This window comes from Anolis sagrei, chromosome X (genome assembly GCF_037176765.1).
Source record: "Anolis sagrei isolate rAnoSag1 chromosome X, rAnoSag1.mat, whole genome shotgun sequence".
NCBI classification, from domain to species: Eukaryota; Metazoa; Chordata; class Lepidosauria; order Squamata; family Dactyloidae; genus Anolis; species Anolis sagrei.
Window position 1 is genome coordinate 27,942,456 of NC_090034.1, and position 10,152 is coordinate 27,952,607.

The following is a 10,152-nucleotide window of genomic DNA, read 5'->3' on the forward strand; positions in this document are numbered from 1 at the left end:
TTTTTTGGCAGTCTAAAAAATCAGCAAACACATGCCTGTGTGTCAGGAATAATTAGCTGCTCCTTAGCCAATATTTCCCTAGCCTTCCAGCTATTCTCCCTTTTCTAGTTTCCTTGAGCAGATGGAGGGAGGGAAATGACTGGAGCATCCTCTCATTTCAAGGCAGAAGTGAACATGAGACAAATCGTAACCAGGAGGCCTGTCTTCTGCATTGAGGAAATAATAATGCTGTCCTGGAACCACGTGACATTTGCTCCCTGTCTCCATGTTGATAAGCACAGGCATTTTGCTGCTTGGGATGAAGAACAGGTTGGCATCTCTGCAAGAGCATGTTGGAGGAAGAGGACAGGCCAAGTTTGGTTCCTCAGCAGTTTGGACTTGGTTTGCTATGAGTTTTCCAGGCTGTCTGGCCATGTCCAGAAGCATTCTCTCCAGACGTTTCGCCCACATCTGTGGCAGGCATCCTAAGAGGCTGTGAGCTCTGTTGGAAACTAGGCAGTTGGGGTTAAATCTGTGGAATAATTCCAGGGTGGGAGAAAGAACTCTTGTCTGTTGGAGGCAAGTGTTAATGTTGCAACTGGCCACCTTGATTAGTATTGAATAGCCTTGCAGCTTCAAAGCCTGGCTGCTTCCTGCCTGGGGGGAATTCTTTGTTGGGAGGAGTTAACTGGCCCTGATTGTTTCCTGTCTGGAATTCACCTGTTTCCCGAGTGTTGCTCTTTATTTACTAGAGCCTAGTAACGGCATCACCTGGAGATCAAGATGGGCAGGTATAGGAGCCTCAGTCTTCCCTCCTATGGTTGACTGGGCAATGGGCAACACTGATTGGATTGCTATTTCCATCATCCCTAGTTAACAAGTCAGTCACAGCGAAGCTGGGTCCAGCTGGACGGGAGCGGGAATTTCAAAAGGCAGCAATGTATAAAAATGTCTGTTTTACAATGTAAAGTGCCTCAGCTTACTTTGGCAGATTACCACAAGCTGGCATCACTATCAGCTGATTGAATAAACAACTTCTGTAGCTTCTTCTTCAACTTGGTGAGCTTTATCTCGAAATATCAGGCTTGCTGGGGGCACGGACTCACATGGATGGCTGATTGCTGGTGTCAGTTGCCGCTTATTGGACTTGGTATCCGTGCCTCAGGTTCTGGTATCTGCAGCTCAGATCTCACTATCTGTGGTTGTTTTAAAGTAGCTCAAACTCGGGAATGTCTGAGCAGAGGCGACCCTAGGTAATTTTCAACGGTAAGCAAACAGTATTCTGGCGCCCCCAACCAATCACTGATATAAATTTTCTGTTCGTCGTGGGAGTTCTGTGTGCCATATTTGGTTCAATTCCATCATTGGTGGAGTTCAGAATGCTCTTTGATTGTAGGTGAACTATACATCCCAGTAACTACAACTCGCATATGTCAAGGTCTATTTTCCCCCGAAAGCGCCTCAAGAGCGCCCCTGGACAAAATCAACTATACTGCAAATGCTTACTTTGTGTAATGGGTTGAGCCGCCCCTGTGTCTGAGAATCCCTTGGAAAGCGTGGCCCTGTCTGCACTGCCATATAATGTGGTTTCAATCTGCATTATGTGGCCCATGTAGATGGGTGCATACTGTTTCCATCCCTGTTTCCATCCATGACTTATAAATCCTTGGTTAGCTCTGGTTTGTGGCTGCTTGTAGCTGCAAGAGTTTGGTTTGAAGGCATTTTCTCTCCCTCTCTCCGGCTGTTGCAAAAAGTCACAAGAGGGACTTTAAACAGGAAGCGTTGACAAAATGAAGAAGCGTTTTCAATTTACTCTGGGCACTTGGCTGCAGTTTGAGGAATGCATGTCCCTTGCCTGATTTTTCAGCTAAATTTCCATATGGAACGAAGTGAATAAAATTTACGAAATAAATGCATGGCTGAAAAACATCCGGGAATGATGTACGTTGAGGACGTTTTATTAAAAAATAAAACAGCAAAGTTTCAAACATTTGAGGACTAAGTAATGATGCAAAAGTACCAAATTTCCTTGACCAGAGCCTGCACACACAACATGACCCCTGTATCCACGGCAAAAACACAGTGGATACCTGAAACCTTATATAACAGCGAACACTGCATTTTGACTGTTGTTGTGGTTAGATGTTAGGCGATCCCTCGTTGTACGAGTAGGATAGTCTTCCATGATCCATGCGAAGGTGTTTAGAGTGGCTTGTAGATCTTCTGAATGCGCACAGACGACATTGTCATCAGCATACTGGAGTTCTATAACAGATGTTGTTGTAACCTTGGTTTTGGCTTTCAGTCTGCTGAGGTTAAACAGCTTGCCATCTGTCCGATAGATGATTTCCACTCCACTGGGAAGCTTCCTATCAATAAGGTGAAGTATCATAGTGATGAAGATGGAGAATAAAGTTGGGGCAATAACACATCCCTGTTTGACGCCTGATTCCACCTTAAATGGGTCATTTTGGGAGCCATTGCTGTGCAAGACTGTTGCCATCATGTCATCATGGAGGAGCCGCAGGATGTTCACAAATTTGTTAGGGCACCCAATTTTTTGGAGGATGGTCCAGAGGGCGCTGTGATTCACTGTGTCGAATACCTTTGCAAGGTCAGTGAATGCCATATACAGAGGTGGATTTTGTTCCCTGCATTTTTCTTGGAGCTGTTGTGCAGTGAAGATCATGTCCACTGTTCCTCTGGAGGGGCAGAAGCCGTTCTGGGATTCTGGGAGGGTGTCTTCTGAGAGGGGCAGAAGGCGGTTTGCAAGGATTCTTGCGAGGATTTTCCCAGCTGAAGTTAGAAGGGAGATAGCATGACAGTTTCTGCAGTCTGATCTTTCCCCTTTTTTGAAGAGGGTGATGATGATGGCATCCTTGAAATCTGCTGGGATTTTCTCGGTCACCCACACTTTTTCTATGAGCTGGTGGAGTTGTTGTGTCAGCTCAGGTCTTCCCTCTTTAAAGATTTCAGCAGGGATCCCATCAGGTCCGCTGGCTTTGTTACTCTTCTGTTGGCTGATGGCATTGCTGACTTCTTCCAAGCTAGGCAGTGCTGCAAGCTCATTCCTGGTTTGTTGTTGTGGGATTTGTGAGAGAACCTCTTCAGCCACATTGGAGCTGCAGTTCAGGAGGCTTTGGTAGTGTTCTTTCCAATGTAGTGCAATTGAGTTTTGGTCCTTCAGGAGTTTGGTTCCATCTGATGAGCGTAGAGGCGGTATGCCATGGTTTCTTGATCCATAGATGACCTTTGTGGCTTTGAAAAATCTCTGAGCATCATGGGTATCTGCCAGGTGTTGGATTTCTTCAGTGTTCTTTGTCCACCAGTTGTTCTCGAATTCTCTTGTCCTTCTTTGGACCTCAGCTTTTGCACTGGCGTAGATCTTTTTCTTAGCAGCACAGTTGATGTCTCTCTGCTATGTTTGGAAGGCTTTCCTTTTCTTGTCAATTAGCTGTTGGATCTCGTTGTCATTTTCGTCAAACCAATCTTGATGTTTCTTGGTTTGATATCCAATAGTTTCTTCACAGGCTGTGATGATGGAGGTCTTCAGTTTGTTCCAATGTTCCTCAACATTTTTGGGGTGTTCTGTGGGTAGATGGTCCTTGAGTGCTGTTTGGAGAAGGGCTCATCTTGAGGGCTCCTGAAGGGCTTGGGTGTTCATTTTGTGCCTTGTCTTTCTTCCTTGGAGTCTGCGCTTGGGGGCGATCCTGATAGCCATTGTGGATCGGATTAGCCTGTGGTCTGTCCAGCAGTTGTCGGCACCTGTCATGGCTCTTGTGAGGAGCACGTCACAGTGGTCTCTCAAAGAAAAATGAACTTTGGTACTTGGAATGTACGGACACTGATGGACAACAGTGACAGTGAACGCCCCGAACACAGAACTGCCATCATTGCAATGGAGCTGGGATGCTTTAACATCGACAGAGCAGCCCTTCAGGAGACCCAGAGAGCAGGAGAAAGGAAGGAAGAAAAAGGAGGCTACACCTTCTTCTGGAAGGGACTGCCCGAAGAAGACCAAAGAATGCACGGAGTTGGCTTTGCTATCAGAAATGATCTGGTGAAACATCTGACCGAAGCACTCACTGGCATCAACGAACGACTCTCAACCCTCCAAATTGATCTTGCCAAAAACCAACAGGCAACCATCATAAGTGTCTATGCACCAACACTAGATGCTGATGAAGACGTCAAGGAAAATTTTTACTGTCAGCTGGACACCGTCCTATCGGGGATACCTAAGGAGGACAAAATCATCCTCCTGGGGGACTTCAATGCAAGAGTCGGGCGAGACTTCGACCTGTGGCCAGGGACCATAGGAAAAAACGGGGTTGGAAACAGCAACTCGAATGGCATCCTGCTTCTCACCAAATGTGCAGAACACAACCTTGTCATCACCAACACGCTCTTTCGCCAGAAAAACAAGGTCAAGACATCATGGAAGCACCCCCGGTCAAAGCACCTCTTAGACTATGTAATCACATGTGCCAGAGACTGCTGTGGTGATGTGCATTTTGACTATACTTATATCAACACTAGCTGTCCCCTGCCACACGTTGCTGTGGCCCAGTCTGGTGATCTGGAAATAAAGTAATGGTTTTTAATCTATGTAATTTCTTTATCCTTGTGGGTAAACAATATTTCTTGTTGTTTCTTTGTCAGTGTTGATGTGGAGAGTGTCTGGTTTGCCTACTCTGGAATATGCAACATATCATTTTCCTTCTTTAAGGATCCCTTTAAAATCTATGATACTATATCTCTCTCTGTGTGAATCATATCTATCTATCTATATCTATGGCTGGATGGCTCTTTGTCAGGAGGGCTTTGATTAGATTTTCTTGCCCTGGTGAAGAGAGTTGGACTGGATGGCCTTAAGTATTTTCTGTTGGTCATGGGGGTTCTGTGTGGGAAATTTGCCCCAATTCTGTCGTTTGTGGGGTTCAGAATGCTCTTTGATTGTAGGTGAACTATAAATCCCAGTAACTACAACTCCCAAATGTCAAGGTCTATTTCCCCCAAACTCCATCTGTGTTCATATTTGGGCATATGGAATATTTGTCAGAGTAGTTATAGTTATTTTATATATATGTATGTTTTCAATGTGTTTGTATTAATATTATAATATATTACAATGTATTAGTTTGCATTTCAAAGATGGATTCAGCTGAGTGTTAGAATTGTTATTAAGAGGCAGAGAGAGAAAGAACCTTGAGACAGAGATAACAAAAATTCCTTTGCCCAGGGAAGAAAAAGGGAGTTACCCAGCTTGACGAACAGGATGTTTTATTTTTGTCTGCTTGTACTATACTGTGTGTCCGTCGCCATCTTTGTTAGTTCCAAAATGTAGTTCCTATGCAGTAGATGCTTTAGTAAAAGCTCTCTTAGAAGAATGCTGCCTGAGCTTGTTTATTTTTGAAACTACACGCTTGCTGCGCCAGACTGGAGAGTCTGAACCTTGACAATGGTTATGGGCCCGGAATTACGCCCAGAATTACGCCCTGATGACCTGATTTACGGATGATAAGAGTACCAAGGAGCAGACCTGTAAGCATGCTGCCGGAGCCCTGAATTGCAACCCAGTTGACAGAAGAGGCTGACGGAGCATGGGAACTGAAACAGCCTGACGGAGCAAAAGAGAGAATTTTGCCGTGGCTATTCAGTGTGAGTTGATGACAAAGATTGCAGCCTGCGGTGAGTAACGAGGCTGAGTTTTGAAGGAAGATACGCAGCGGGGCGCGCTGGGCCAATTGAGTGATTAAGAAGGTGATTGATGTTGGAATCTGCCAAGCCATAAAACTGCCAGAAGCTGTTTTTCTTGCAGCTGGGCTTAAACTCGGGGACCGAGAGTTAAAACATGGCTACGTCTATCAATCATCCTACAGTAAGTTTTGACAAACTGAATGATGACAATTACAATGAATGGTCCATATACATGCAGCATTTGTTGGCAAGAGAAGGATTACAAAATTGTTTAACTGGGACTGAAGCAGATCCTGAGAAGAATCGTAAAGCTATTTCTACTATTGTATTGTGCCTGAGTGGTGGTCAACTTTTACACATAAGGAATTTACAAACTGCAAAGGAGATCTGGGATACTTTAAAGGAAATACATGTTACTGACAGTGTTGTGGCAAAATTAATTTGGACAAAGCGGCTTTACAGAGCTAAGCTTGAATCAGGAGGAGACATTCGTACACATCTCAAGCTGATGAAAGAATTGTTTATGGGATGCAGTTCCCGGGGAGTGGAGCTGAGCAATGAATCAAGAGCTTACATTCTTTTGGCATCATTAAGCTCTGAGTGGGACTTTTTATTTCATTCATTACAATCAGTAAGAGCACAAGATTTAACAGTAGAATTGGTGTGCAGTCGAATTTTGCAAGAAGATGAGCGGCGACGTTATGAGAGAGAACAAAGTCTTTGCGTGGGGGAGTCAATAAACACAGCCGATGAAGCACAGCCATCAGTCAGATCTGTTACAACTGACCGGAGATGTTTCAACTGCAATAGAATTGGACATTTGGCACGTAATTGTGTAGAGAGAAGAGACCAACCCAGAAGCAGTCGTGCTCGTGGTTCCAGAGGTCGCGGAAGCAGAGGGGGCTATTATGGGAGAAATAGCTCAAGTCAAGCCGAAAAAGCGAGGATCATGGTTGCTGCTGTAGGAGAACTGGATGACATCAAAAGAGACAGATGGATTTTGGATTCGGGTGCGACGCATCATATTTCGAATTCTCTACGTAACTTTAATTGCACCCAATATACCCAGGGGAGTATGGTAACAATGGCTGATGGGTCTTATCTCATGTTTGAAAAGTTTGGTACTTGTTATATCCCTTGTCTTAATGTTTGTTGGGAGAAAGTATTGTATGTACCAGAAATGAGAACTAATCTGTTAAGCGTAGCAACTTTGACTGAACATAATTATCAAGTAAAGTTCAAGGGAATTTATTGTTATATTTTTGACCCCAAGGGTGTCTTGATTGCCAAGGGTGTGAAGAAAGATAAAATGTACTTAATGTTTGAGAAATTGAATCAGACAGAGAGCAATGAGAATGTACAAGTGCAATGTGTTAAAAATGAGATCCAACATGACAGGTGCATACATTTACTTCATAGAATTATGGGGCATGCTGATATGGAAGTCTTGAAGAAAACTTTAAATTTGTGTCCAGAACATGAGCTTGAAAAATGTTATTTTGATTTAAAATGTGCAATCTGCAGTGAGGTAAAAAGACAACCAATTAAGTGTTACAAGAAATCCAAAATTAGAGCTGAGAGACTTTTCCAAATAGGACACATTAGTATTGCAGGACCTTACCAACAAAGTGGCGGGAATTCTAGATTTACTATGTTGATAGTGGAGAAATTATCTAAATTTTCTTTTGTATATTTCTTGAAAGATTTGTCAGAGGCCACTGAGAAACTCGGAAATTGGTTAAAAATGGTTGAGAATGTTTTCGATGTACAACTGGAGACGCTGTATATTGATAAAGGAGCTGAAGTGTGTAAAGATGAGCTAAAGCAGTTTATACAGTCAGAAGGGATTGAAGTCATTGAAATAAGTCAGTTTAAGAATGAGGAAGGGATTGCAGATAAAAGAATGGAGTATATAAATGAAATGAAAACATGTATTTTCAAAGACTCGAAGATTGAGAATGTTTACTGGCCAGAAGCAATTCACACAGCTAATTATATAATGAATCGTTTGTGGGATCAGGTGTTGGATGATATTCCTTTTCGTAAATTGTATGGCTATGCACCAAGTTTCAAACACATGAGAATCTTTGGACACTGTGCAAATGTGTTACTATCTGTGAATGAGAGAAACAAACGCAACCGTTATCGTGAGATGTTTTTCCTAGGCTATTATAAGAATTATCTAAAATTTTTGAGTTCACCACAAACAGTCAAGTTAGCTAGAGTGGCATATTTTCAAAGATTGAGAGACTGGGAAGACATACACACTAACAAAGAGAATTTACATGGTTTACCCACAAAGAGAGAGGAGAATAGAGATGCACCAGACGTAGAGGTTGAGCAGAAGCAGAAACATGAGGGAAAAATTGAGCCAGATACACGTAAAAAGGAAAGGAGTGTTGTCACAGACACAGAAGAGAAAAAGAGACATGAGTCAGGAACACACACACAGACAAAGAGTGAGAAAATAGCTAAGCAATATACAGAAGTGATGTAGAAGGTGCAGGAGTTGGCAGAAAGAGGTACACATTCAAAGGAAAGAGAACCCACATACAAGTCAGAAGCAGAATCACCAAAAAGTAGAGGAGAAATGACAAAAACACCTGAAAGAAAGAGTTTGCAAGTTAAACAGGAACCTGAAGAGCCGGTGGTTACAAAGCAAGTTGGTGTCGTGAATGAGAGAGATGCAGTGAAATACATGCAGTACCATAATTCAGCCACTGGGGGCGTAGATACAGTTGCAGTAGGAAAAGATTATAGCTGGGATGATAGTGATTTCTAGAACCAGCAAGTACCGGAATGTTTTGAAATGAAATGAGTTTGTTATAAATTGGTTTAGATTGTCAAAAATGTAATAGTGCAAGATGTTTGAAACTGTGTTTAACTAAAAAGTGTAGGTGCCTTTGCAAAAGATGCAATGTGTTTTATGTTTTTTATAGTTTTGCTATGTGTATTGCTAAGATTTTTATGATGCATTTATTCCCCTGTATTGTTGTATTGATGTATTGAGACTAAGAAGTTAAATCATGTGGTGTAAAGTTATAGAGTGTAAAAGGTTACAATTATTATGAAATGATTAATAAAGATAATGGTTATTAAAATATTGAGGTAACGAAGAATAGTAGTTATATTAAAGATATGATGTATTAAGTAGCTATGATGTACTTTAAGAAGAAACGTAAGAATGATATATAATAAAAAATAATGAAAAAGAGTAATTGTGTGTATTGAAGAGATTACAGAATTACAGAAAGACATTATAAAATGAAGAGCAGTAATGATATAGAGTTAATATGTAAAAGAAATGCAGAAATGTATGGAGACATGATTGTATGTACTAAGACATTATAAGTTTGCAGAAATGTATTATGTAATGAGAAGAAGTTACTGTATATAGAAAAGTTATAATGAAGCAAAGCAGAATAATATGGAAGAAGTATTATATGTGTTTAAGATGTAATAAAAACAAACAAAGATATGATTATATGTAATAGAAATGTTATTAGATTGCTAAGAAAAGTTAAGAGAAGCAAATGTATGATAAAGTTATTAAAGAAGTTAAAAATAGTAGACAAATGTATAAGAGTGAAGAATAAAGTTAAAGAGTAAAGAATAAGTGAATATTGAAGTTGAGAGTCAAGAGTCAAGAAGTTACTATTATGCAAACCACATGGATGTATGAAGAGAGGTATTGTAACACATTGAAAAAGAGGGGGAATTGTCAGAGTAGTTATAGTTATTTTATATATATGTATGTTTTCAATGTGTTTGTATTAATATTATAATATATTACAATGTATTAGTTTGCATTTCAAAGATGGATTCAGCTGAGTGTTAGAATTGTTATTAAGAGGCAGAGAGAGAAAGAACCTTGAGACAGAGATAACAAAAATTCCTTTGCCCAGGGAAGAAAAAGGGAGTTACCCAGCTTGACGAACAGGATGTTTTATTTTTGTCTGCTTGTACTATACTGTGTGTCCGTCGCCATCTTTGTTAGTTCCAAAATGTAGTTCCTATGCAGTAGATGCTTTAGTAAAAGCTCTCTTAGAAGAATGCTGCCTGAGCTTGTTTATTTTTGAAACTACACGCTTGCTGCGCCAGACTGGAGAGTCTGAACCTTGACAATATTTGTGTCAAGTTTGGTCCAGTTCCATCATTGTTTGAGTCCACAGTGGTCTCTGGATGTAGGTGAACTACAACTCCCAAACTCAAGGTCAATGCCCACCAAACCCTTCTTGTGTTTTCTGTTGGTCAGGGGGGTCCTGTGTGTCACCTTTGGTTCAATTCCATCATTGGTGGAGTTCAGAATCCTCTTTGATTGTAGGTGAACTATAAATCCCAAGAACTACAACTCCCAAATGACAAAATTTAAAAAAATGAGTGAAGGACATACATTGGGTTGTCAGGTGTATACTGTTCAAATTTGGTGTCAATTTGTCCACTGGTTTTTGAGTTCTGTGAATCCCACAAATG